The following is a 26265-nucleotide window of genomic DNA, read 5'->3' as shown; positions in this document are numbered from 1 at the left end:
GTATCCTCGACTTCCCCAGTTCATTTGGATTGGCAACAACATCTCATCCACAATCACCATCAGCACAGGTGCATCACAAGGCTGAGTACTTTCCCCCAGTCTACTCACTTTATACTTGTGACTATGCATCTAAGCACAGCCCCAATGCCATATTTAAGTCTGCTGTTGACACCACTATTGTTGGCTGAATCAAATGTGGTGATGAATCAGCATATAGGAGCGAGATTGAAAATTTGTCGGAGGGATGCCACAACAACAACTTCTCACTTAATGTCATCAAGACCAAGGAGATGATTATTGATTTCTAGAGGAGGAAAACAGAGGTCCATAAGCCAGTCCTCATGAGAGAATCAGAGGTGGAGGGGGTCAGTAACTTCAAATTCCTTTGTGTTATCATTTCAGAGGATCTGCCCTGGACTCTTTATGAAGAAAACATGGCAGTGCCTTTACTTTCTTGGACGTTTGCGAAGATTCGGCATGTCTTCTAAAACTTTGACGTACCTCTGTAGATGTGTGGTGGAGAGTATATTGATGGGTTGCGTTGTGACCTGGTATGGAAACACCAATTTCTGCATGGAAAATCCTACAAAAAGTAGTGGATATAGCCCAGTCCGTCACAGGTAAAGCCTTCCCCACTATTAAGCATATTTACATGGAGCATTGTCGTAGGAAAGCAGAATCCTTTATAAAGCATCCCCACCATCCAGGCCATGCTCTCTTCTCAAGAAGAAAACACAGGAGCCTTAGGACTTGCACTAACCGGTTCAGTAACAGTTAGTACCCCTCAAACATTAGGCTCTTGAACCAGAGGGGATACCTTAACTCACAGCATCACTGAAATGTTCCCACAATCTATGGAATTACCTTCAAGGACTCTTCATCTCATATTCCCAATATTTATTGCGTGCTTATTTATATGATATTATTATTTGTGTTTTTATTCTTTTCTCAGCTAAATCTGGTAAAACCTGAGGTATGGGCATAGCAAAGTGCACTCATTTCTCAATTACAATGAACTTTTGTGGCTTTCTGGAGTTTACATAAATTTGCTGTATGGGCCTCATTATTTAATGTTATTGTGTAGTGACTTTGGGATGATACCAGTTGTAGATATTACTTTTGGGACAATGTATATACCCTGTTCATGTTCCTTGGCCATTCAAATTCCCCTTTTAAATCAGCACATTTCTGGTGTTTTTCACTTACTGCTGTTATGTGTGCTTTGAATCACTATATCTGTTAATAAATTTGTTCTTGCTTGTTTTTTTTTGTAATATTATTTCTGGCTGGATGTTATGGATCGCCCTGTCTGAAATAATAGATTAGTCATAACAGAATTTGTAAGACTCTGACTCTAAAATTGTATCATGCTTGTATTTATAGTAAGGTATAGTGTCTTTTATGAGTTAGTCCTGATGAAGGGTCTCGGCCTGAAACATCGACTGTACCTCTTCCTAGAGATGCTGCCTGGTCTGCTGCGTTCACCAGCAACTTTGATGTGTGTTGCTTGAATTTCCAGCATCTGCAGAATTCCTGTTGTTTATGAGTTTATATTTTAAAGCAAGATTTTGGTGAATGATGTTTGCCATTTGATTGTGCCTGTGTAAGTAATCAGATTGAGTTAAATTGCTGCAGGATCTTGTAATATGTTTGATTGTTTCTGGTTTCTCTTGGCATTTTCTGCATTTATTATCTTGAATTGGTTAGTCTTTTATTATGTATTTTTAATAATATTTTGTGTTAAACACCCGGTTCTGTATTGCCACAAGGAACTCCTCTGTTTCTGGGAAGAGGTCCCCGACTCTGAGCCAGGCGTTCGATGTTTCCTCATCAACATCTAGTATGCTTAGATCATGTGGATGTCTTCTATGGAGAGTCGTGCTCTTGCAGTGTTTTTTTCCTTCTGCAGTGATAATTTCTTCGTTTTTCTAGGTTGTGCTTTCATTTAAGTTTAGTACTAATCAGAATTGAATGTGCTCGCATGGAGTGCTGAATCCTGTTTTCGTTGATGAAAATATGTCCTTAGAAGTCTTATCTGACTGTTGTGTAAATTTTTTTACGTCTGTTATTTCTCTGCCTCCTTCAGTCCTAGGTAGTGTTAATCTAAGTGTCATCGTGTTTTCTAAACTGTCACTTCAGTTCTTATTTTTCTTTAAACACAAGAGAATCTGCAGATACTGGAGATCCAAAGCAACAGACATAGAGTAAACAGTCAACGTTTTGGGCCAAGACCTTTCTTCAGCATGTTTCTTCTATCCAGAAGAAGGGTCTCAGCCTGAAACATCAACCATTTACTCTTTTCCATAGATGCTGCCTGGCCTGATGAGTTCCTCCAGCATATTGTGTGTCTTATTTTTCCTTTTAAATTTTCCAGATTGGTTTCAGACCAAGATATTATGCCAAAAGAATATACTATTATGAGTATAGAGAAAGTACTTATGCCTTTGTTATATTTTTATTATTAAGTTCTGTTTGGCAAATTTTCTTAAGCATTGAAGAAAATTCCGTAGAAAATGTTCCCTTTATCACACTATGATCTATCTTCTTTGCCTGTTGATATTCCGGACAGTGGTATGTTTTATATTCATCCATCCATCGGTTGTATTGCATCCTGCGGCTTTCTTTTATGTTCTACTAGCTCTATTGCACCTTTCTTTATGTTTAATGTTCTGCACTTATCTAGTCCAAAATTCATGTTTATATCTTTAGAAAATAGTTCTACTATTAGAATTCATAGCTTTAGCTTTACTGACGAAGGAGCATATAATTTAAAATCTTCCATGTATAGAAGGTGTGTCAAGGTATAATTTGTTTGGTTGCCTCTGATTTGATACTCCAATTTCATCTGATTCAGTAAATTAGGGAGCTTGTTTAAAACTAAGCAGAACAATAATGGGCTTATAGAGTCACCCCGGAAAATGCCTCAGTTTACTTTGATAACAGTGGTTGTTAATAGAGTGATTATAGTAAGCCATCAGATAATGTAGGAATTTCTCAAATACTGGGTGTAATTTATATATATTAAGAACTTCTATTAACTATGTGTGTGGGACAGAATCAAATGCTTTTTGGTAGTCAATATAACATCATGAAAGATTTCTGTTTTTCTGACAGGCTTCATTTAGAATTACGAAATCTATTATCAGTTGTTCATTACATCCATTCATACCCTTATGGCATCCTTTCTACTCTTCTGTCAGTTTATTGTGGTTAATTAAATGAGTGGTGATTAGTTGCGACATGTGTCCTGTTAACCATATAACCATATAACAATTACAGCACGGAAACAGGCCACCTCGGCCCTTCTAGTCCATGCCGAAAGCTACTCTCACCTAATCCCACCGACCTGCACTCAGCTCATAACCCTCCATTTCTTTCCTGTCCATATAGCTATCCAATTTTACTTTAAGTGACAAAATCGAACCTGCCTCTACCACTTATACTGGAAGCTCGTTCCACACAGCTACCACTCTCTGACTAAAGAAGTTCCCTCTCGTGTTACCCCTAAACTTTTCACCCCTAACTCTCAATTTCCCTTCCTCCACCATCAATTCTGCTCTCAAACGCATCTCCCCCATTTCATGCACATCTGCTCTCACTCCATCCTCCCGCCACCCCACTAGGAATAGGGTTCCCCTGGTCCTCACCTACCACCCTACCAACCTCCGGGTCCAACATATAATTCTCCGTAACTTCCGCCACCTCCAACGGGATCCCACAACTAAGCACTTCTTTCCCTCCCCCCCCTGCTTTCCGCAGGGATCGCTCCCTACGCGACTCCTTTGTCCATTCACCCCACCCCCCCATCCCTCCCCACCGATCTGCCTCCTGGCACTTATCCTTGTAAGCAGAACAAGTGCTACACATGCCCTTATGCTCCCTTCCTCAACACCATTCAGGGCCCCAGACAGTCCTTCCAGGTGAGGCAACACTTCACCTGCGAGTCGGCTGGGTTGATATACTGCATCTGGTGCTCCCGATGTAGCCTTCTATACATTGGCGAGACCCAACGCAAACTGAGAGATCGTTTCACTGAACACCCACTCACTGTCCGCCAGAGAAAGCAGGTTCTCCCAGTGGCCACACATTTTAATTCCACGTCCCATTCCCATTCTGATATGTCTATTCACGGCCTCCTCTACTGTAAAGATGAATCCACACTCGGGTTGGAGGAACAACACCTTATATTCCATCTGGGTAGCCTCCAAACTGATGGCATGAACATTGACTTCTCAAACTTCTGCTAATGCCCCACCTCCCCCTGGTACCCCATTCGTTATTTATTTACATACACACATTCTTTTTTTACTCTCTCTCTTTTGTCTCCCTCTGTCCCTCTCACTATACCCTTTGCCCATCCTCTGGACTTCTCCCCACCTCCCCCTTTTTTTCTCCCTAGGCCTCCTGTCCCATGATCCTCTCATACCCCTTTTGCCAATCAACTATCCAGCTCTTGGCTCCATCCCTCCCCCTCCTGTCTTCTCCTATCATTTTGGATCTCCCCCTCCCCCTCCCACTTTCAAATCTCTTACTAGCTCTTTTTTCGGTTAGTCCTGACGAAGAGTCTTGGCCCAAAATGCCGACTGCATCTCTTCCTAGAGATGCTGCCTGGCGTTCACCAGCAACTTTTATGTGTGTTTCTCAACTCATGTTCTCTTGTTTGAATCTCCCCCACTCTCAATGGAAAAAGCCTATCCACGTCAACTCTATCCATCGCCCTCATAATTTTAAATACCTCTATCAAGTCCCCCCTCAACCTTCTACGCTCCAAAGAATAAATACCCAACTTGTTCAACCTTTCTCTGTAACTAAGGTGCTGAAACACAGGTAACATTCTAGTAAATCTTCTCTGTACTCTCTCTATTTTGTTGACATCTTTCCTATAATTTTGTGACCAGAACTGTATACAATACTCCAATTTTGGCCTTACCAATGCCTTGTACAATTTTAACATTACATCCCAACTCCTATACTCAATGCTCTGATTTATAAAGGCCAGCATACCAAAAGCTTTCTTCACCACCCTATCCACATGAGATTCCACCTTCAGGGAACTATGCACCATTATTTCTAGATCCCTCTGTTCTACTGCATTCTTCAATGTCCTACCATTTACCATGTATGTCCTATTTTGATTAGTCCTACCAAAATGTAGCACCTCACACTTATCAGCATTAAACTCCATCTGCCATCTTTCAGCCCACTCTTCTAACTGGCCCGAATCTCTCTGCAAGCTTTGAAAACCTACTTCGTTATCCACAATGCCAGCTGTCTTACTATCATCTGCATACTTACTAATCCAATTTACCACCCCATCATCCAGATCATTAATGCATATGACAAACAACATTGGGCCCAGTACAGATCCCTGAGGCACACCACTAGTCACCAGCCTCCAAACTGACAAACAGTTATCCACTACTACTGTCTGGCGTCTCCCATCCAGCCACTGTTGAATCCATTTTACTACTTCAATTTTAACACCTAACGATTGAATCTTCCTAACTAACCTTCCATGTGGAACCTTGTCAAAGGCCTTACTGAAGTCCATATAGACAACATCCACCGCTTTACTCTCATCAAATTTCCTAGTAACCTCTTCAAAAAATTCAATAAGATTTGTCAAACATGACCTTCCACGCACAAATCCATGTTGACTGTTCCTAATTAGACCCTATCTATCCAGATAATTATATATGCCATTTCTAAGAATACTTTCCATTAATTTACCCACCACTGACGTCAAACTTACAGGCTGATAATTGCTAGGTTTACTCTTAGAACACTTTTTAAACAATGGAACAACATGAGCAATACGCCAATCCTCCAGCACCATCCCCGTTTCTAATGACATTTGAAGTATTTCTGTCAGAGCCCCTGCTATTTCTACGCTATCTTCCCTCAAGATCCCAGGGAATATCCTGTCAGGATATGGAGACATCCACTTTTATATTCCTTAAAAGCGTCAATACTTCCTCTTCTTTAATCATCATAGTTCCCATAACTTCCCTACTTGTTTCCCTTACCTTACACAATTCAATATCTTTCTCCTTAGTGAATACTGAAGAAAAGAATTTGTTCTCTTTTGGTTCCACATATAGCTGTCCACTCTGATTCTCTAAGGGACCAATTTTATCCCTCACTATCCTTTTGCTATTAATATAACTGTAGAAACCCTTTGGATTTATTTTCACCTTACTTGCCAAAGCAACCTCATATCTTCTTTTAGCTTTTCTAATTTCTTTCTTAAGATTCTTTTTATATTCTTTGTATTCCTCGAGCATCTCATTTACTCCATGCTGCCTATATTTATTGTAGATATCTCTATTTTTCCAAACCAAGTTTCCAATACCTTTGAAAACCATGGCTCTCTCAAACTTTTAACCTTTCCTTTCAACCTAAAAGAAACATAAAGATTCTGTACCCTCAAAATTTCACCTTTAAATGACCTCCATTTTTCTATTACATCCTTTTCATTAAACAAATTGTCCCAATCCACTCTTTCTAAATCATTTCGCATCTCCTTAGAGTTAGCCTTTCTCCAATCAAAAATCTCAACTCTGGGTCCAGGCCTATCCTTCTTCATAATAATGTTGAAACTTATCCATTGTGATCACTGGACCCGAAGTGCTCCCCAACACATACCTCCGTCACCTGATCTATCTCATTCCCTAACAGGAGATCCAACACTGCCCTTCCTCTAGCTGGTACCTCTATGTATTGCTGCAAAAAACTATCCTGCACACATTTTACAGACTCCAAACCATCCAGCCCTTTTACAGTATGGGCTTCCCAGTCTATGTGTAGAAAATTAAAATCTCCCACAATCACAACCTTGTGCTTACTACAAATATCTGCTATCTCCTTACAAATTTGCTCCTCCAATTCTCACACCCCATTAGATGGTCTATAATACACCCCTATACGTGTTACTACACCCTTCCCATTCCTCCATTCCACCCAAATTCCAATGTTATATACTGCATAGTTTGTAAACAAGTAATAGGACGATATTTGGATGGGTCATTTGTGATTTCCTCTTTAGGTAAGAGACATGTTTTACTTTCTGTCAAAAATTCTAGCACTTTTCAGGATTTTTAAGAAAATTATTGATATGTATTAATAAATGCTGAGGAAAGGAAATAAATTTTTATACCAATAATTATGAATATTACTACTGCTGGTACTCTTCCAGTTGTGGGTATTTTTTATAACTGATTTTTGTATATCCATTGTAACTTCAGGTGCATTATTATTATTAATTTATTTATTTTCTTTCTTTTGGTATTTACAGTTTGTTGCCTTTTGCTCATTAGTTGTTTGTCCATCCTGTTGGGTGCAGTCTTTCATTGATCCTATTGTGTTACTTATATGTACTGTGAATGCCCATAAGAAAATGAATCTCAGTATTGTATATGGTTACACGTATGTACTTTGATAATAATTATACTTAGAACTTTGAACTTTGAGCTTTGAACAAAAGGAGCACACTAAACTAAAGCCCACTATTTCAAGATTGTTACCAACGAAAAAATATGGAGAAGTGTCCTTCAGAAAGTGATTACAAACAATGTGGACTCCAGTGCCACAGGAAGTGGCTGAGACGATAGCTCAGTTGTTTCAAAAAGAACTGAGACAAGCATATGAGAGAAAATAGAGAGGAAGTTTATGCTGAAAGGTTGAGATAAGATAAATATAATGAAAGGGAACTGGTTTGTAGTATAAACAAGAGAATAGATAAGCTAAACTGAACTTCCTGTTTCTTTGTTATATATTCCATCTGAGTTGCTGAATACAGTATTTCATTTTCTGATTGTCCTATCACTTCTTAGAAGGCTAATATTGATTGGGTCACATTTTTGTTTTGTTAGCTCTTTAGGTTAATTTTCTCCCCTTTCCCTTATTTGTCCTCATCTTACATACAATATTTTACAGTACAATAGATTTTACATTAATAAGGCTCTCTCAAACAAGGACTAATAATACTGCAAATGAACTTGCAATTAGACACACAAGTATAAATACAGCCATGTCTTGTGCCATATGTAACTTGATATTACGTACCTACGTGAATGTGTAGTGGAGAGTGTATTGACTGGCTGTATCATGGTCTGGTATGGAAACAGCAATGCCTTTGAGTGAAAAATCCTACAGAAGGTAGTAGATTCAACCCAGTACATCACTGGTAAAGCCCTCCCAACCTATGAGCATATTTACATGAAATGCTCTCATATGCCTTACAAGGCACGAAATGAAAGACTGTGTGGTGTGCCAATTCTCACACAGACAGTAGGTGGCCGTTGACTCACAAAGAGTTCATCCGCCCTTTGACAGGTTTAGTTTTCAGTCCTGCTGGGTGCCTACACACCCTCCACCCTGGTTAACTGAAGTGCACCAGAGGGTGTGCCGGTTCAGTCGCCGACAACCCGACCTGAGACAGGTAGTACTGGGCTACGTGGTACCAGCAGCAAGGCAAGGCCCTGACCTGACCTGACCTGACCTGAAGGCATAAGGCTGTCATAGGAAAGCAGCATCCATCATCACCACCCAAACCATGCTCTTTTCTCACTGCTGCCATCAGGTAGAAGTCCAAAAGCCTAAGGACTCTCAGCACCAGTTTCAAGAACAGTTACTACCCCTCAACCATCAGACTCTTGAACAAAAGGGGTAACTACACTCACTTGCCCATCCATTAAGATGTTCCTACAACCAGTGATCTCACTTTAAGGACTTATTATCTTGTTATTTCATGTTCTCATTATTTATTGCTATTTATTTATATTTACATTTGCACAATTTGTTGTGTTCTGCACTCTACTTGATCTTTCACTGATTCTGTTATAGTTACTATTCTATAGATTTGCTGAGTATGTCTGTAAGAAAATAAATCTCAGGATTGTATGTGGTGATATATTTATACTCAGATAATAAAATTACTTTGACTTTGATACTTTGAATATGCATGTCATTCATTATGTGCATTTACTGGCAACCATATATGGTACAGTGTAGATAGATTATTTGTGATTTTCAGTTAACATACACTGACTTATAATGTTGTCTACTGTGTGTTTACTGGCTTAACATGTGGAGTGCATCATGCCCAATCACAGGCTACAGTATAGTGTTTACAGCTTCTTCCTGGCAGTACCTCAGGAGTGAGGAGAACTTGTTTTCACTGTGGACTTGTAGGAACAGAGATGTCTAATGAGGACATTGTAGGAACAATAAACTTTTCCACAGAAAAGGCAGGAGGTAGCTGATAGGACAGGCAGGTGGGTTTTTGTGAAGTGATGAACTCATTCTGCCATTTACATGGGGGTTTTGTATACTCCAGCAGCATGGCATCAAAATTCTCAACACCAACCTGAATGCTGCACCTCCTCTTCAAGGGTCAAAGGTTTCCAAATGACAATAGGGATGTTGCACATTTCCAAGCAGACTTTGGCGACACCATAGAATCGTTGCTCTTGTCCACCTGGTAATCTCCACAACAGAACGTGGAATGGAATGTCTGTTTTGGGAGTCTCATGTGGGAATGCATGAAATTATCCTGCTTGATAGTAACTCGGATTTTAACCTGTACACTGATCACTGATGCTACATATCATGCAATGATCTAAGGACACATTTTGGTTTGGAATCTTCTTGCTCGCTTCTGTTGTTCGCAAGCTTTGTGTTTTTTTCCCCTTCTCTGCACATCAGGTGTTGGTCTTTGTTTTTTTACTTGAGTTCTTTCGGGTTTCTAACTTTGTGGCTGCCTGCAAGCAAACAAATATCAAGGCTGTATAATTTATACATTCTTTGATAATAAATGTACCTTGAAATCCTTTGTAGTAGGACTATTTTATTGGTTAATTATACTGACACATTATATGCACCTATTGTTACTGAGACTAATATTTAATACTTGTTACATGTTGGTCCTTCAGTACATTAGTAACTTTACCCTATCATGACACACCGCAGGTGTTATATTGTATATACAACAACATTTTAGATTCTGCACATGGCTTTGTCTTTATTGATTAGCAGACTGCATGATAAATTGTACATAGGCATCCATTGCAAATACATTTTCTGACTGGGTGCATCAATTAGCATAGTCTATGGCGTGCAGTGTAACTGTATTCTTCATTTTGTATACACATACTAATATACTATATGATGTGCAGGAAGTGATATATTACAAAGAATACTAAAAGGAGAAGACTGCCTGAAACAAGTTGGTACTGCATGATGGCATGGTCAGTCTACATCACATACCCACATCTCTGACAGAGTGGCTGAAACTAAATGAAAGTGTACGTAATATATAATTACTGTTAAGTTTTGGTATATTAAGGAATTACTTCTTTTCCTTGGTTGCTGTGTAACTTTGTCTGTAATTGTTCCTGTTTGCACATAAGTTTTATTTCAAAAGAGTAAAGTCTCATTTCAAAAGAGTGAAGTTTGAGTTTGAAGAGATTAGTGATCTATCTGTGTTCACTGCTCTCCTAAGCTCTGGTCCGTGCTTATCCAGCACAGACCTCATGAGACCATCTGGCTGGACAAAGCTGGTTCAATCAGTCCTGGGGAGGCTCCTCATGTTGGGAGAGTTTTGCACAACGTGATTCCATTGTGTGAGGGCATCAGGTCAAAACTTGCCCAAGAAGCAGTATAAACAATCACTGGCTGTCAAAGCCGTGCCTCCTGTCAAATCAGCGTGTATCTGACAATTGGACACATTTAGAAATGCTTAAACTATTAGAAGTTTAACACCTATTAAACGTTTTAAGAAAAAAGTGTACCTCCACTGTTAAACTCGCAGAGAAATTTTTAAAAATCCGTAAGCTCAGGCAATCTAGAAATGTAAACTACACTTGCCTTAGTTCATTGCAGGCTCTCCTCTCCACATTCTGTGCCAATTGAACACGGCAGGGGACACATGAGTTGATTCACCAGTTTAAGTGCTGGGAAGCCTCTATAATTCTGCACTTCTATGCTGAATTCCATGAAGACTCCAATGTCGAAATGGAGTTTAGAATGGCTCACAGTATCTTTGAACTTTCCATGCTTGTGTGGAAACTCTATGAGGAAATGACAATATTTTTCTGCAAAATCTGGTGATTTGATTTTTTTTAACTTTCTGTCTGAAGTGGTGAGAGTACTTATGCGTTTGAGTGTGTGTGTGTGTGTGTGTGTGTGTGTGTGCGTGTATACACACACATGTATGTCAGTGTGTACCCTTATGTTTTCTCCTGATGAGGCTCAAATTATACAGGACTTTGTCTGTACCTGTAAGCAGAGTTCCTACAGGCTTTGACTAAATGTGTCACTTCAAGATTAATGATTGTACAGGAATACCTCTGCTCTGGTTACATTCTTTATAAATCAGCTGATTAAACTAAATGTGATGTTCTTTGCATTCTGAAATTAAAAATTGGTAAGATACTGCACAGCCTCTGTGATTAAAATATGCAAAGTGAAAGAACAGAGATTGAAGCTGATGAAGGGTTTCTCACCCTGGGAAACTTCAGAGCTGAATTAAACCATAAAGATGTGAATTCCCTTGACATTTACAAATGTTTCTCAGTGTCATAAAAAATTTTGTGTGACTATTATAATGCTTTCATTAGAGAGTTAGGGGTTTAAGATATGAGATGCTTATATATAAAAACAAAGTCACTGTGTCTATTTCTCTCCTTCATTAATGATTCACTTTTTTTGCTATGTGCAATGAATTATTAATGACTGATTTGAAACTTCCAGCACCGCCGATCCGTATTCTAGTTATTAATGTGGCTAAATAAACCATGAGCATTCATTCTGCAAAGCAGTCTCTTTTCAACAAGCCACTACTGTAAGCAGTAAATGTGATGTGTGAATGAATATTCATGATGAAATGAAGTAAGGGATTGTGTCAACTACTGTCTACAACCTCAGCAGTGTTATGAATGTCTCCTTGGTTTTCAAAAAACACAGTAAAGGCGCGAGACAGACAAGAAGCCTTTTTCGGAATTTCTTCTGACTGCTCTGGACTCTGTTCATTCACTGGCACCTTGCCCTAAGTTGCTTTGTAGAATAGGATTCTGAACCAGAGCCAGTCATATTGGTTAGTATTCCAGCAGGGTGTTCTGATATTGGCAATAGCCACATAATAAACTGACACACTTGTGGCATTGAAATCCCTTGTCACCCCTGGTGAGAGGGATGATGGGTGTATCTGATCCCGTGGTTGAAAGAGCAGGGATAAAGCTGGAGTGACCTTTATTGAGATCCTGTTTATGACCTTGTTAACCTTTGGCAATTGTCTAACAAGTAGTGTCCTGGGAACCAGAGGTTTGTTTTCTCAAAGGTGGCAGGGCTTTAGAAATGTGCATCCAATGTTTATTGTGCTCATTGCATGTCATTTAATAGAAATTAGCTAACAAGCTAAAGCGGCTTCTGACTAGGGCAAGATGCAAATGTCTCTCATTATACAATGATTGTGTGTGTGTGTGTGTGTGTGTGTATGTGTCTTAGAGTGTGAGACAAATTTCATTCAAATTTTTATAAAGATATGATTTTTGTTGATGATAATTTTTCAGCTGTGGCAATTCTGCTGATAAGTACTGTTTATGATCTTCCAGAAAACATTTGATGATTTCCTTCATAAAAAGCAGAAGTTAAATCTGTCTGTTGAATACACAATTGAGGACATGGATTAACAGCGAGAGAGGAAAGATTTGCAACAGACCTGAGGGGACTGTTGTGTATTTAATAATATTTGAGTAATTCTGTAAATATGTTGCTTGATTAAGCGTTCCTTGTTGCTTACATAATGCATTGTGGGTTACATGTAAAAGTATGCAAATTGCACACATCATTATGCAGCTCTGTCATAAGCACACCCTTCGTTTAAATTAAAATTTAACATACACGAGTTATTCTGAGCTCTGTGTTTTTCTTTCAACTAGCTTAATGTTTTAGAATTACAAAATATAACAATGGCAACGAGGAAATTTTAAACGAACCCGAGACAACTACCTACCTGTTGAAGAGCAGCAAGGTGCTCGAGTTAAAAAAAAATGGCTAGTGTCTTCACCCCTTAAACTCAATACTACAGATCAGGGAGAAATGGTAATGGACAAAGCAGTGTGCGGTGGTTTTCAAAAGGTAAAAGAAATGGTAACATCAACCACTGTCCTCAACATAATGATCCACATCATCCAGTGAGGCTTGCCTGTGATGCCTCATCTTATGATATAGGTGCAGTCATGTCACAGGTTATGAATGATGGAAGTGAACGCCCAATAGCCTTTGTATCATATTCCCTTACCGCTGCAGAGAAAAACTACGCACAGATTGACAGAGAGGCCTTGAGTCGGCTTTAGGGTGTAAAACATTGCAACCATTTTAATCCACAGAAGGGTGCACTACAAACAGTAGCAGCATGAATGCCAAGATGAACTCTATTTCTTTGAGGACACAATTACAAGATTGAATTCAAGAAGATGACTAATCATGAAACTGCTGATGGTTTGTCCCATTTGCCATTGGAAAAGGAAATACCTGAACATTTTACAAAAGAGGACACTCCTGTTGACGTATTCTCCTCATGCAAATCAAAATACAACCTATTACAGCAGAGGTGATCCAAAGAAAAACCAGAAAAGACCCCACACTGTCTCAGGTCTACATAATCACCCAAAATGTCTGGAATATGCAGCAAAAATCCTAGTTCCCCCATTTTTTACCAGTGCCAGGATGAACTTGCCCTTGACAGGTGTTGTCTTATGTGGGGATTGAGAGTTGTTGTACCATCCAAGCTGACAGCTGAAGTGTTGGAGGAGCTACATACCGGTCATCTAGTTGTGGTGAAAATGAAAGTGTTGGCTCGAAGCTTTGTCTGGTGGCCTGGGATAGATCAGCAACTCGAGCAGCTTGCCATGCACTGTTCAGAATGCCAAGAGCAGAGCCTCTCCATCCCTGGGAATGACTGGCATCGCCCTGGCAGAGGATTCATGTAGATTTTGCTGAACCATTCATGGGCACAAATTTCTTGATAGTAGTAGATGCGGCTACAAAGCAGCCAGAAGTGTTCCCAATGGCCTCCACTACAGCCTCACACACTGATGTGTTGAGAAGCCTCTTCTCAAGGACTGGTATTCCAGAACACTTAGTTGGTGACAATGGACAACAATTTGTTGTGGGACAGTTTCAGTCATTCCTGAAAATGAATGGAACAAGACATATTATATCCAGCTACAAATGACTTGGTGGAAAGGTTTGTCCAGAGTCTAAAGAACACACCTCGAACAATGTCAGCAGAACACACTACACGGACACTGAATCAGACGCTTGCCAATTACCTCCTCGTGTAATATAATGTGCGCACTCCACAACCAACAACTCACCAGCTTTGCTGGTCCTGGGTCACCCTTTGCATTCACACCTAGATCTTCTCAAACTGAATCTCCAGAAGAGTATGCAGAACAAGCAGCTGGGACAAATTAAAGTCTCCTTAAACAAGGAGTTCGATGTTTCACTGCTGATGAGGGACTACAGAGATGATCAAAACTGTGTATGTGGAAAGATTAAGGACAGAACTGGATACCTCTCCCACACAGCGGAGATTGCATTTGATGTTGTCTGGAGATGACACATCAATCTATTGAGGAAAGTAGAGTCAATTGTAGAGAAGAAAGGTGGATAGAGCTGCCAGCACTACTTCCTGCAGCTGCAGAGTCAGCTCCTACAACCACAATGGAGGAGTCGCCAAAACCTGAGATCGTTTTACAGCCACAAGTCTCATCTGCCAAGCAGAGTGAACGCTCTTGTCAGGAAAGACACTATCCCACAAGAATAAGAAATCCTCCACAGCGATTAAATCTTCAGGCCTGAATGGAACAGTTTAAAATTCACTATGCTATGGATGTGTATATAGTGGTTGTATTATATAGCATATTGTATGTATGTATGTGTGCATATATATTAGCTTAAGCAAACAAGAGTGTTGTGTATTTCATATTTCAGTAATATTTGAGTAATATTACAAATAAGACTCAAAGGTGGACAACCTTCCAAGTGAGTAGATGGAAAGAGTAAATTACAAACTGATATTAATATAAGAATACATTAAGCTGACATTAATATATTAATCAAATGAAAAAAAATGAAAGGAGGGAGATTGAAATCGGGCACAACAACCCCTCACTCAATGTCAGCAAGGAGCTGATTATTGACTTCAGGAGGAGGAAACCAGAGGTCTATGAGCCAGTCCTCATCAGGGGATCAGAGGTGAGAATGGTCAGCAACTTTAAAATCCTTGGTGTTATTGTTCCAGAGGATCTGTCCTGGGCTAAATATACAAGTGAAATTTCAAAGAAAGTGCAACAGCTCCTCTACTTCCTAAGAAGTTTGCAAAGGTTCAGCATGACTTATAAAATTTTGATAAACTTCCATAGATGTGTGGTGGAGAAAACATTGACTGTTTCCATCATGGACTGATATAGAAATACCAATGCTCTTGAATGGAAAACCCTACAAAAAGTAGTGGATATGACCCAGTCTATTACAGATAAAGCCATCCCCACCATTGTGCACATCTACATGGTGAGCTGTCAGAGGAAAGCAGCCTCCATCATCAAGAACCACCTCCTCTCAGGCCATGCTCTCTTTTGGCTGCTGCCATCAGGAGTATAGGACATTCAGGACCCACGCCACCAGGTTTAAGGAAGATTATTACCAGTCAACTATCAGGTTCTTGAACCAGAGGGGATAACTTCAGTCAATTTCACTCACCCAATCACTGAACTGTTCCCACAACCTATGGACTCACTTTCAAGGACTCTTCATCTCATGTTCTTGATATTTATCGCTTATTTATTTATATTATTTTCTCTTTTGTACTTGCAATTTTTTTTGTCTTTTGCAAATTGGTTGTTTGTCCGAACCATTGGGTATGGCTTTTCATAGATTCTGTTGTGTTTCTTGGATTTACTGTGTACGCCTGCAAGAAATCTCAAGGTTATATATGGTGACATCTATATACTCTGATAATAAACTTGCATTATACTTTGAACTTTGAAAAAGCAGAATGGTCCCAAGATCATATAACCTTATTCATGTGGATAGATTGCTGAAGATGAGAATGTTGAGAAATGAGTTAACAGAATAATGAAGGGACCTGAAGAGGCAGGAGAAGCTATTTGTTGTGGTAGAGGAAATGAGAATCGGGGGTGCCAATTTAAAGGATCAAGCAATATGAGGAATAAATATTTTTAAACAGTGAGTAGTTATGATCTGAATTTAAACGCCTCAAAGGGATGCAAGTAGATTCGATCATGGTTTTCAAAAGGAACTAGCTAAGTGTTTGAAGAAGGAAAATAATGCGTTGCAAAAGGGAAGTGCTCCGGAAGGAGAGGAATTGGAATGCTCTTGCAAAATATTGGCGTGGACTTCATGGTCTGAATGTGCTGTAATTATTCCATGGTAAATGTATAACAGACTGATTTTGTTGTAAGGAAACATAGCTTCATCTACTTTCAAACAAAAGCAGATACTTTGATTTGTTAAAAGTGAAAAAGCAAGAAATTGTTGAGTTCCTGAAGGACTTGTAATCCTATGGTTCTTTAAATTATCACAGATAATACAATAATTGAAAGTATTAATGGGATGTTAGCCACTATATCTGAAAGACTTTAATACAAGAGAGTGAAGTTTCTACCACAGCATTGTAAGTATGTGTTGGACCTGGATGGGGCACAGTACTAGACAGGCCGAAGAAAACATTCAAGAAAATGCTCAATAGCCTCCTTGAAGAAATATATAATTTCCACTGACATTGGGCATCTCTAGCCCACAACTGCTCAACTGGAAGTGGAACTTTGAATGGTATCTGAAAGTTTGAAGCCTTACACTAGAAGCATGCAGAGGTCCTGCCTAAAAAGCTACCCATGTTTGCTTCATCAGTGGAAGATTCTACAGTCCCCTTAGCTTCATTAGCTGCCACAGAACACACAACAATGGAGTGGAAATAACTGATCCCCCATCTCAAGAAACTGCTTAAGAAGGAGTAAAAAAATCTTGTTGATTAAATGATTAAGATTGGGAGGCGTAATGTAAAATTGCAGTCCATAAGACCATAAGACAAAGGAGCAGAAGTCGGCCATTTGGCCCATCGAGTCTGCTCCGCCATTTTATCATGAGCTGATCCATTCTCGCATTTAGTCCCACTCCCCCGCCTTCTCACCATAACCTTCGATGCCCTGGCTACTCAGATACATATCAATCTCTGCCTTAAATACGCCCAATGACTTGGCCTCCACTGTTGCCTGTGGCAACAAATTCTATAGATTCACCACCCTCTGACTAAAAAAATTTCTTCGCATTTCAGTTCTGAATGGGTGCCCTTCAATCCTTAAGTCATGCCTTCTCGTACTAGACTCCCCCATCAGTCATAAAAGTTTGAAATAGCCTTCCCCATTTGCAGTTGATGCTGGGTGAACTATTTATCTAATAGATATATGATAATAACATTATTTAAAGAAAATGGTAAGAATTGGTGTATGGAGCTATGGATTAAAAGTTATCTCATCAAATTTTCAGTGCATCTTTTAGGAGCCAGATAGAGCTAGCCTTTCTTCTGATGTTTACACTCACACTCTCACTCTAATGCCATACTCGATTTCACACTCACATGCACATGTTGTACTTTATCCCACACTCACAGGAACACAGCATACTTGATCTCATATACACAAGCACACACCATACTCGATCTTACAATCACACACACACACCATACTCGATCTTACAATCACACACACACACACCATACTCGATCTCACAATCTCACACACACGCACACGCACAATACTCTATCTCACACACTCTTACACGCATACACACACATACACACACACACACACACACACACACACACACACACACCATATTCGATCTCACAATCTCACACATGCACACATATACACCATACACAATCTCACACGCACGCACACACACGCACCATACTTGAGTTTGTATGCCTGTGTACGTGTGCATGCACACACACATACCATACTCACTCTCACAATCTCACAATCTCACTCACACACACAAACCATACTCAGTTTCATTCACCCACACCATACTTGATCTCATACTCTCACACACACACACACGTGTGCACCATACTTGATTTTGTATGCCCGTGCACTCGCGCATGCGCACACACATACCATACTGGATCTCATGTTCTCACAATCTCATTCACCCACACCATACTCGATATTACAATCACACACACCCACACCATACTCGATCTCACAATCTCTCTCTCTGTCACACATACACACACACACACACACACACACACACACACACGCACATACACCATACTCGATCTCACAATCTCTCACAGACACACACACCATAGTCGATCTCTCAATCTCACAATCTCTCTCTCTCTCTCACACACACACACACACACACACACCATATTCGATCTCACGATCTCTCTCACACACAACACACACACCATACTCGATCTCACAATCTCACACGCACACCATACTCGATCTCACAATCACATACACACACACACACACACACACACACACACCATACTTGATCTCACAATCTCACACGCACACCATACTCGATCTCACAATCACATACACACACACACACACACACACACACACACACACACACCATACTCGATCTCACAATCTCACGCACACACCATACTCAATCTCACAATCTCACACACACACACCATACTCGATCTCTCGATCTCACACAGACACCATACTCGATCACACAATCTCACACATACACACACACACACACACACACACACACACACACACACACACACACACACACCATGTTCGATCTTACAATCACACACGTACACACACAAACCATTCTCAATCTCTCTCACACACACACACAGAAAACATACTCATTATCTCACACACACAACACACCATACTCAATCTCTCTCTCTCTCTCTCTCTCTCTCACACACACACACACACACATGCACATCACGTGCACACACACAGCATACTCAATCTCTCACACCTGCGTGCCCATACACACCATACTCAATGTCACACACGCGCACACACACACCATACTTTCACACACACATACACACACGCACACACACACTATACTCGATCTCTCACACACGCATGCGTACACACAACATACTTGATCTCACAATCTCACTATCTCACTCTCTCACACACACACACACACCATACTCAGTCACACACTCATGTACACATGCCATCCTCATTCTCATGCAATTTGCTCAGGACACAAAATCAATATAATAAATTTAACACCTGGTACAGAGAACTTTCCCCCAATTTCAGTTAATTTCTGAGGACTTTAGAAACTGTTTGGTATTACATTTGTTTATGCTTCTTAATATAAGGCTTACATCACTTCTCTAATTCTTTTTGATCTGTTATGTTCTTTAGAATTCTTGTTGAACCAGAGCTGCAATGAGTTTTGTTGTTGAGTTGTGCAGGTAGAACCTAAAGCAACCACCTGTGAGCAGGTTGTTGGGGGCAAGAAGTGTAACTTGCCAGCATTATTGCTCACTCTTGGGCTGATGAGAATACCTGTTTAGGTCAAGTTTGATTCGTCGTTCTCTAATTGTAGCTGTGCTGTATTTGATTGGAGGAATGTTCACATTGTTGAACACTATCACAGCTTGGCTGACTATATAACTAGATTTGGGAGGTTGTGAGAGCCTCACTCTTTGCTGCACACAGTGCACTCAACTGTTTCTTGATTAAGTGGTAAAAACCACATTGAACCCTGGAAAGATCATCCACTCAATGTTTCTGATGAAGTTATTTCCGAAATCTTTTGCTTTGCCTTTTTCACTACACGTCATCATTATAAACAAGTTCCTTATCAACAGCATCTTCACACTTCTTTCTGTGAGCCCTCACCTGAAAAGAACTATACTCCAGAATCTACATCCAAACCCTGGGGTTTAAACTCCAAGGACGTGTTCTAAATGATTAGTGATAATTCCTTGGGGGAAAGAGCTCAGATTATTATTGTGCTCCCAGGTCAGCTTCTCATGTGCTTACAAAAATAATTCATTGAATGAGCATGGGGGCCCCCCTAATTCTAACGAGAAATAGCAGTGGGGATTCTCAGAAGTGAGCAGTTAGGCCACCAACCCGTTTTGTGATCCTCATTTCTCCATTAAGCAAAGACAATGCTATATTTAGAGCTCCTGCGGTTTCTGTTTTCAAGTTCTGCCAGGAGTAGAGCCATGCTTGATGGGAGTGTGAATCAGTGCAGAGATCAGCATGCCTGATTTGTGCCACTCACATTGTTCCGGTAATTAAACTCAATCACAAGGAAAGCTGGAACACTGCAAATTGGCTGTACTCACCAGTATGCCTGATTCCTTGATCCTCTGGGAGCCTTGCCTCAAGGAATTAGTGTCTTCATGGCATGAATCCTTTCAGAACAAGCTGCAAATCCTACAGGATTTTTGTTACTTTTTCTGAGCTGCTTTTTAAAAATGGGACCATTGTTGTCATTTAAAAATGGAAGATTTAAGATCAGACTCTATTCCTCAGAAATATCTTCTTTCTTATTTCTTTCATATTGTAGTCCCTGTGCAAGAAAAAAAATGTTAAGAGCAAAACCTGCTTTTCCACCAGAACAATAGGTTTTAATGAATACATAGAATCAATGGTGAAAATTAAGTAAAGCCAACCAAAAATCTGTCAAAACTGCATTACTGTTGTGAGCAATCTTGTAATTTTCAGTCTGATAAATTCATTTAGTGCATTGTAGATAAGGGAAGTGGGCAGAGAAAAAGCAGTCCTTGAGATTATTTGTAGTTCCTTTAATGCAGAAATCTGTCAACGTCCAATAAACTAATAGAATCTGACAGGATAAGTGTGGCTCAATCTGTAATGAGGTATAGCTCTTCCAGAAACGCGCCTTTCTCTCTGGGTCTGGTGCCCATCATCAAATGACACAGTGGTGACAGACAAGTATGGAGTTATTTCTTGGAAATTTATTCTATACAAGGTATGGTTTTCCCAGTTTTTTGTGAAACCTGAAAAGAAATCAATGTCATGATCTGTGGTGAAGAAAACAGAATTAACGTATGAAAGTAACGTTAATAATGATGCTAGTAACACACACAGAACATTGGAGGGTCAGCCCAAAATGTTCATGTTTTATTTCCCTCCATGCTGAGTTCCTCCAGCATTTTGTGTGCATTCCTCAAGATTTCCAGCATCTGCAGAATCTCTGGTGTCAGTGATACTGTAAACACTTGGTAAGTCTTTGTCTGCCAAATGTCTTACCACATTTTGTCCCATAAAATAACAAAAGGAACTCATCCTTCTGAACTCCAGTGTGAAGAAACTTAATCTGATTGGAAACTTCAAGAAACTTTGAACATTACTTCACTTTGAAGTCTTTAAACACCAAATGATGTTTCTTTCCATTTGGAGAAGAGGGTGATAAAGTATATAGCCATTCCAATTTCCAGAGATAGAGCAGGCTAGGTATAATATGGTTAGATGAAGTGCAGAGCTCCCTTTATTCAAATCACATACCTTATTCCAATCTCAGAAGCATTCTCAATGAAAGAATGTGACACATTCTGTTTCCCCTAGCAGCCACGATGCAGCTTTCAATGAGAACTTGCAAATTTAGAGCTGCATTATGATTTTCAGGCTATTCCCAGTAGAAACGAGGCTGACAACTGTGCAAATCTAGTTCAATTAGATCCCTTTCAGTAAACCAGTTGGTGCCGAGTACATTTTTCATTTATGCTTTTGTGCACTTCACTGAAATCTGAGTTTGGATACTTCACAGTGAAAGCACAGAGGCAGTCCATCACAGCAGTACATTATTTATTAATGACACTGACATTTTTCAAAATTATGATGTCATTTTCTGCCCCTTCCCCCTCCCCCTTTCCTTTGCTCCTCCACTTCCCCCACACCCACCCCCTTCTCCCTTTTCTCTGACCCTACCCCTCCCCTTTCCCTACCCCCCTCCCTCTCTGTCCTTCACTCACATCCACTCTGATTATCTCTCTCCCTCTCTGTCTGCCCCCTGCCCCCAGTGTCGATAACTGACCTACCCTTGCTCATAAACCAGAGAGCCGATTTACATTACCAGTGTAGCGGGTGAAGGAATTAGGGCAGAGAAAAGTGAGATCGGTGACTTGAGATTAAGGGTGTGTCCAGACAATGAGGGTACTGTCCTGGGGATAGGCACACTGAGTAAGGCAGGTGCTATAGATTCAAGAAAGGCTGGAATCACACAGACAAGACAGGGACCATGAACATGTGAGATCCCCAGAGACACCTTGGCCCAATGAGAGTCAGCGGCCACAAGCAAGGAGGGGAGATAGGACAATGTGTGGGAATCATGCCTGGAGGTGCCAAATGACAAAGGCATTCAAGAACTGTTAGAAACAGTGCAGCTGCCTGCAGAAATGGCAGCAATTAAAAGGGGAGAGTAAGGTGCAGAAGGGCAGCGAGGGTGCAGATCATGGGGCAAAGAGAGAAATGGAACATGACTCAACAAAAATTGCAAGTATACAGGAAAAAAACTACTAAAGCAATTTAATAAGATTATATGGGGGTGTGAAGGACCATTGTAACCAGGTTAACACACACAGGGACTGAGCAAAGCAGTAGCAACATATTGTTGATCAGGGAGAGAAGGTATTCCAGGTCATGATAAGGGAGTTGTCTGAAAAGAAAGGGTTGGGTTTTGCTCCTTAGTGGATAGGACCATCGGTGGTACTCTTGACAAGTGACATTTGTGTTTCTTTGCAGACCCAACATTGCAGCCACGGGAAACACTGGACTCAGCTTAAACAGCGTGGTTATATGTGGATAGTGGCAGATATCAGATTGTGCTAACATGTGTACTACAACTAGCCAGATGCTAACCTCAGACTCACAAGTAAACCAGCACCATGACCTGGCTCATGGCTGCTAGTGGGTCCTCAGACTTAGAAACCATAGAAACCATAGAAAAACTACAGCACAGAAACAGGCCTTTTGGCCCTTCTTGGCTGTGCCGAACCATTTTCTGCCTAGTCCCACTGACTTGCACACAGACCATATCCCTCCGTACAACTCCCATCCATGTATCTGTCCAATTTATTCTTAAATGTTAAAAAAGAACCCACATTTACCACCTCGTCTGGCAGCTCATTCCACACTCCCACCACTCTCTGTGTGAAGAAGCCCCTCCTAATGTTCCCCTTAAACTTTTCCACCTTCACCCTTAACCCATGTCCTCTGTTTTTTTTCCTCCCCTTGCCTCAGTGGAAAAAGCCTGCTTGCATTCACTCTATTTATACCCATCATAATTTTATATACTTCTATCAAATCTCCCCCCATTCTTCTACACTCCAGGGAATAAAGTCCTAACCTATTCAACCTTTCTCTGTAACTGAGTTTCTCAAGTCCTGGCAAAACCCTTGTAAACCTTCTCTGCACTCTTTCACCCTTATTAGTATCCTTCTTGTAATTTGGTGACCAAAACTGATACAATACTCCAGATTCGGCCTTACCAATCCTTATACAACCTCATCATAACATTCCAGCTCTTATACTCAATACTTTGATTAATAAAGGCCAATGTAACAAAAGCTCTCTTTACGACCCTATCTACCTGTGACACCACCTTTAGGGAATTTTGTATCTGTATTCCCAGATCCCTCTGTTCTACTGCACTCCTCAGTGCCTTACCATTAACCCTGTATGTTCTACCTTGGTTTGTCCTTCCAAAGTGCAATACCTCACACTTCTGTGCTTCTTTAACACTAAAAAAACAAACAAGAATTTCTCCATGTGACTTCTCCTTTGTCCTCTCTGCCAGCTTCTTCCTCTTCAATAAATCATACCTTTTGTCCAGTTCAACCAACTTTTCAATTTTTATTTTTTCCTTATAAATTTCTATTCAGTTTGCCAATAAACCATAGTTAAAATCCTCACCCTGTTTTTAGATCTATGATGTTTTATAAAGTTTCACCAATCAATCTTACTGGGTAGTGCATTGCCCATTCCATACCATTACCACCCTTGAGGTGTCCCAGTATTAATTAATGGAACTCCCTCCACAAATGACTGTTTATTCCTCTCCATAGATGCTGCCTGGCTTGCTGAGATCCTCCAGCATTTTGTGTGTGCTGTGATAACAGATGTACAATAACTGTTTCTTCATAATCTAAAATATTTAAAATTGTACAAAATATCAAGGGGCTGCTTGTTGATATCTTTGTATCAAACCTAGGCAAGCATAATCTTAAAATCTCTGTTAAAGATCCCCATTTGGAATCAACTTATAGATCTGGTTGTGTGGTCAGTTCCTAACGCAGTAAGCAATTTGCACTTGAAATTCCTCGCTGGGTTGGCTGGTTTTAGGCATATCATTCTGAAATAAACTAGCAGAACAAATGCAAACTTTAGACTCCAATCTTTACCTTAGACTGGAATTGTTTATGCACCACAACAGTCATCCTGCTGAAATATGTTGTGTCAAGTGAGAAGCACGTATATGTTTGTTCATTAGCACTAAATTTAGTAGGAGCCAAAACAGCTGTGAGGGCAATTCCTCAACTTCTGGTCAGAATGGGTGTACTTTTGTTATATCCAGGCAATTAGAAGTCTGGTGTAGAGCTAAAGTGATGGACAACCAAAGGGATTTTTCAAGCATAACAAGGACATTCTGTACATGAAGAAACCAGCATCAATACACTCATATTGTTCTTCTTTAAAGATTACTTTACCTACAGCAGGTTAGTATTAAACATAATTAACTGTAATGTTCATTCAACATAAGATTCCTGGATTTGTTAGAGTAGTGCAGAGGTCCCCAACCACCAGGCTGCAAAGCATGTGCTACTGGGCCACGAGGAAATGATATGATTTGGTGATATGAAACGATATGAGTCAGCTGCACCTTTCCTCATTCCCTGTCACACACTGTTGAACTTGAAATAACCTACCAAATCATACCAAATAACACATAAAACCTAAAATAACACTAACATAGAGTAAAAGCAGGAATGATATGATAAATACACAGCCTATATAAAGTAGAAATAATGTATGTACAGTGCAGTTTCACTTAACAGAATCAGGAAGATTAAGCCAAAACCGATTTGTAGAAAAAAATTGGCATGTACACGCATGAGCACGTCATGTATGCGCATGTCACACATGCACACACAGGTGCCCGCGCAAGGCTTCATGGTCATGGTAGTCTTTCTCGGGGTAAACACAAGTGTCCCATATTTGACTGCTACTTTTGTCCCTTATTTCGGAGTGAGAAAGTTGGCAACCCTACTTGAACAACCTCACCCTCCCCCCACCCCGTCGGCCGGTCCGCAAGAATATTGTCATTATTAAACCGGTCCGCGGTGCAAAAAAAGGTTGGGGACCCCTGGAGTAGTGTATAAAATATTAATGATAAAAAAGGTATCATAAACAATTGAACTAATGACTTTCTAACTGTAAATTACACAATATGCTTTGTATCATTTGTTCCTGCATTTGCTAAGCAAAAACGCACAATTAATTATGGTAGATCATGATGTCTCCTTTGATTTGCCTTTGGGTTAGTTAACCAACATCTTCTTGCATTGTTCCTGTGGTACTGTTTCTGTTTGGAATTTCTTTGGACAGAATAAACATGTAATAAGATTAATTCAATACCTAGATATTTTATGATTTTTGATTTAGGGCTCTTTATTGCTAATTCAAGTCTTTCACATTCACTATCTGTACAGAAAATCATATTTTTACCAGGAAAAAGTTGCTCTTAAAATTTTATGGAAGTTCTATTTCTATTAACTAATTTATTATACAATTTGCAGGAACAACTAACATTTTCTGTACTGCACTCTTTATAAATTTCCCTCATTTTTCATCAGTTTGACAACTGATCAGATTATGCTTTTAGCAAATGATGTTACTGTTTCTATTACAATCATCCAAGGTTAATTTTTTTCCCCTTATTTATACTATCAGGACAAATAATTAACTGTATTTTAACATAATTTAATTTGCTTCTGAAGACGAAGATTTAATATCATCAGAGTTTCAATATCTGATCTTGGCAAACATCTGTTGATCATTGTTTCTGCCATTGGACACTGGTTACCTTCAAGAGATCTTTGGGTAAAATGGCGGCGCGTGCATATTCAGCAGCCTCTTGGAGGCCAACCAAAGGTGTATTTTTCTTTGTAAATTTTTTTTTACGATCCAAAGA

The 26265-nt window shown here is 39.9% G+C and overlaps 1 protein-coding gene across 5 annotated transcripts in view; it reads left to right on the top strand.

The window, feature by feature from the left end:
• The window catches only part of LOC140186401 (extracellular sulfatase Sulf-2-like), a 348168-nt gene that overhangs the window by 15139 nt on the left and 306764 nt on the right, over nt 1-26265 (top strand). Inside the window, exon 1 of one of the 5 annotated variants that reach the window (XM_072240672.1) lies at nt 10287-10304. The exons of the other annotated variants lie outside the window; for them this stretch is intronic. The gene's annotated coding sequence lies outside the window, so the exon portion shown is untranslated. Of the gene's footprint in view, nt 1-10286; nt 10305-26265 lie in introns of those variants that run through there. 5 annotated transcript variants of the gene reach the window in all.

This window comes from Mobula birostris, chromosome 2, assembly GCF_030028105.1.
Source record: "Mobula birostris isolate sMobBir1 chromosome 2, sMobBir1.hap1, whole genome shotgun sequence".
NCBI classification, from domain to species: domain Eukaryota; kingdom Metazoa; phylum Chordata; class Chondrichthyes; order Myliobatiformes; family Myliobatidae; genus Mobula; species Mobula birostris.
Note: the sequence above shows the minus strand (reverse complement) of the source record. Positions and strands in the feature narration are given on the sequence as shown.